We start from the raw sequence: 4839 nt of genomic DNA on the forward strand, positions 1-4839 counted from the left end.
TAATTTTATAATATATTTCATAGTTTTTTAATTTGTCAGACATATTTATAAAATATATAAAAGAAGATAAAATGGTTTGTTTAGACATAAACTCGGCGTATACTTTTTTAATTATATTTTACATTATAAAATTTAAAAAAAAATGATTATTATACATTAAGTGATAAAAACATAGTTATCAATGTTACTGTAAGAATTTAAATATTAAATATTGTGAATTTAATAAATATGATGTACTTTAATTTAAATTTAGTTAAAACTTATACAAAAAAGTAATCCTTTGTTCCACTAACACGTTATTGAAGTAACAGAGTTCCTAATAATTTTTTTTTAGAATTCTTTAGACACCTGTTTTTAAAATAAAAATCTTTTATATTACATTTTTCGTAATTGTTTAAATGACGTCACCAAACAACCAGCATTTTGCACGCATTTATCTTAAAATAAATAAAAAAGTTTTGTTTGCAATTATTAAAATTGTTTTACCGATCTGTAATGTATATTGATAAAAAATCATAGCTCTTTTAATAAGTTCAATGAAGTTTAGAGTTTTTTTTTTAAGTAGATAAATCTTACTTTGTTGATTGTTCATTCGTTGAGTGTTACTAAACATAATTTACCATTGAAAATAAAAACTTTTATTGCAAAAATTTTGATATAATTCAGATAAAAACTGACAGTTACTAATTAAACAATTGTAAGTATTAAATTAGAAATTATTATGAATTACAGTCGCTTTTCACGACCTAAAATATGATATTATTAACTATTGTTGATATTATTCTATTGCTGTTATAGCTGCTTTTAAATATATCATACAACTGCAAGTCATAGTTTGTTGGAACATTTTAGTGACGTCACAAAGCAACTAATATTTTTGCGCGCATTTTGTAGTGTGGCAATTTGGTGAAAATGTTTTGATTTAGTTTAACGAGTTCTACTTTAGTTATCGTTCACTAATCAAAATTAAATTAACTTTGAGTTGTAAACTAGTTGATACTTAAATTAGAAAAATTTAATTTATTTACGAATTAATTTATTGTTTAATAAGTATATTAGAGTTATTCTTAAAAATTATAATTTACTAATATCAAAATACATTTTATTAAAGATTTTATTTAAAGAGCTATTGTTTTAGAAGTACTACTGCATCTGTGGGTAAAAAAAAATAGTCATTAAGAATAAAAAAGGATTGCGTTTTAAAAGAATTTAATCTCAAAATTATTTTAGAAACAAATGCATTATTAATTTGTATGCATGTAAAATTACAATGGTAGCTGTAGTAGTTAAGACTTGAAAAATTTGTCTTAAAAAAGTTTATTACTTTTTATTTTGTTTACAGCTGTTTCATCAAAATAAAATATATATAGTTGTATAATGTAACTTGTAAATAGTGTCATTCAACTAACACATTTTTATGATTTCATTAGTATGTGTTTTATTTCTAACTAGTGCTTTACCTTTTCATTTTATGTTTTTTAACAGTAAAAACAAATATAACTTAATACTTACTTAACCAATCAGTAAATTTTTACAAAACTGAAACATCTACTAAAGTTTGAATATTTGGAAGTTTTGTTGTAGCACATATGATTTAATGATTGAATAGATCAATACTTTATTAAACTTGAGCTTGTCTCACGGTAAACGGAAGTCCAGGCATCTGCTTTGCAGACTCTTGCCGATGATTTTGTTAATTGAAAGATAAAATGAAAAAAAATCTTAACTTATTTGTAAGGAGATTAATTTAACTTTCGTTATTTTAAGATAACATTTTTGAAACGACTTTTATTCAACATAAATATCTTCAGTTAGTGATAAAACCTAAAAAAACTTAAGTAAACATGTAAAAATATTTATACAAGGCTTACCAGTAATAAAAAAAAAGATTAATAATATAAAAAGTATATTTTTCCAAAAAATGTATAATCTACTTTTGATATAAAAGGACAACATCACTCTAAATTTGTCACGATTAGGTCGATAAGGATTATGTATTATATTTGAATTATTTTTACTCTAAAGTTTATGCTTTAGAAAATAGTTTTGTAATAGAGTTTTGCTTTTTATGTCTTTAAAGCTCACAATTTTAGTTTATAAGTTATTTTAAAACGTTTTCAAAGTTATCTTTATATAAAAATGTATTGAATAAATCTTTAAGATTATAGTTTACTAAAAAACTATTTGTTTTTAACAGTATTTAACGACTTTAAACATACTAGTATTAAGTAAAATCTTTGGAATTAACATAACTTGAATATATATTTTTTTTAAGTGCTAGCTATAGTTTGCTATTAAACTGTAGTGAAGCCACGCGACGAAAAATTTTATGCAATAAAAAATATAAATTGTTTTTTTGTGAAAATATTATTACAGATTCTACTATTGTGAACAAAATAAAAAAATATTAAATACTTGCGCGCATTATAATCGAAAAAATTAATTTTGTTAATATATTACCGAATACAACACTGTTGTTAACATAAGTTTAGAAGAAAACACTGTATTTAAAAGTATCTTATGCGCATATCATAATTTATCATACTTATAATCTTCATAATATTTTATAGAACTTTTTATTTGTGAAACTATGATACCAACAAAAGATATTTGAAAGAGTTTAAAGTTTTAGTCAAATGAGTTACAATTTTAGTATTTTATAGCTGCAAGTTTACATACATCATGCATGTAAACTTTATATATTATTTAACTTTATATTTTATTTATTGAAGTAGAACTCATTCATAGTTTAAAGTATTTAGACAATTTTATTGTCTTTTTATCATAATATTAATGAAATTAAGAAAAGAAATATAAATTAACGTTCAAAAATGCGATGTGACATGTTGACGTCACAAACATTAGCTTACAGTTATTGTATAAATTCAAACGCATTTTGTATAATATATTGCACAATCCGGTCTTATTTTGTAAGTCGTTTAACGCGACTATAAATTTTCTTTTAATTAACTTAAAAAAGCATAAAAAAGAATTTTCTTAGCTTTATTGAAGCTTTCAATATGAAACTAAGTTATCGCACAAACATCAGTTTGCAGTTGTTGTGTATATTTATTGAAATGGAATAAAAACTAATAGGGTTTAACTTTTCAGCTGTTAAATTTGTAAGTTGTTTGAAACTAGTAAAAATTTTTTTTCTAATATTAGGTTTAAGCGAAAAATTATCAATTTGGAACTTTACTTAATTTGTGATACTTTTTCATTTAAAAATTAATTCAGATTCAAAACTTAAGTTTTGTTCGTTTGTTTTCAAGAAAAAAAAAATTAACTTTTTTTAAATATTGTCTTAACTTTATATTTAGAATTATCGTTTAATTATTTGTCTTAATTGTCAATAATAAGTTTTTTTCCTATATAAATTAAATTTGAGCTGTTAATATCAGTTTTATACGTACTCAATAAGCTTAAGTAATATGTAATATGTTGCTGTTCTCATTTACAGTTTAGAACTAAATTTTTTGTTAAGATTATTTTTAAGCTTTTTAATAAGTCAACTAAAGTGTAAACAAGTTTTTGCTTTTCTCACTGGTGTATACTACTTTTAATGATTTTAAGTTTAATAAAAGTCATACGTTCGATATTTTTTTATTAACTTTACCATAATTGTTGTTAACAATTTTGTTATACCTTACGCTTATGTTAAGTAAATCACTCAGTATTAGTACATTTAGTATAAAATGAAAATTATCCAATTAACCATTTTCAGCCTATTTTAACGATATTTAGGTTTATTTGTTTAACTGTAAGTGGACTTCAGTACTTTCATTCAATAAAAAAGCTATAAAAAGTACATTTGACGTTATTTTTATTTGACATGAGTTAAACTTTTCTAATGTAAATGTTTAAAGTATTCAATTACTTAATAAAAGTTGTCAAATGACGTATACCATTTTTATACATTAAGTTATCTCTCACCTAAAATTGTTTAAATACTATTATTTAAAACTGTTTAATACACAAATACTCTAACAAACTTATAAAATGTCAAAGTCAAATAATAGAAAACAAGTAGAAAAAATATGTTAAGCTATAATTAAATATAGATTGAAGTAAAACTAATATAGAAATATACTTCTGAATCACATTTAATAGAAAACAAATTTACAAAAAAAAATTATTCAATTCGACAAAAATTCTACAAAATCCGAACTTTTTAGTATTAACTTAAAAGTTAACAAATGAAAAACATCAGCTTCATACATAAAGTAAAAATATAGTGGAGTATTTTCTTATTTTACTTTAAATGCCAATCGCTTAAAACGTGCTATACATATATTAACATCATGCACCTAATAATATAATTCGTATAACAAAATAGTTTATGTTTATAATTATTACTGTCGCAATAAACTGGTTGCTTATGGTTAAGAGGAGTATATAGGGTTTAAAAGACATTTTAGATAAATATAAAAGACTTATTTTTTCACACGTGCATGATACTATCTAATACTTATTTCGGGTATTGTTAAGAAAGTTGAGATGTTTCGAGCTATTAATAATAAATAACGAACTTTTCGCACGACTAGAAACAACAAAACTTAAAACAACCTACCCTCAGTAAAGTCCAGTATAAAAATAAATACAAATATAGTTTTTTTGTCAAATCAATGTAATCTTTAATAATAAATGTTCTTCTTTTATTATCAGTTGTATTTGTTAGAACTAGTCAATAATTGTTGCAGAGAAGCAACCGTACGTGGGTTAAGTTCAAAATAACTCTAATTTGATGTTTTTGTTCAAAAAAAGGTGTTAATTAAGCTTTTAAGTTATTTATGTTCTGAAACTACCTTTAATTGATTTTTAGTTTATGATTTTGACTAA

Source organism: Thalia democratica, chromosome 3 (genome assembly GCF_965202585.1).
Source record: "Thalia democratica chromosome 3, ktThaDemo2.hap1.1, whole genome shotgun sequence".
Lineage (NCBI taxonomy): Eukaryota > Metazoa > Chordata > Thaliacea > Salpida > Salpidae > Thalia > Thalia democratica.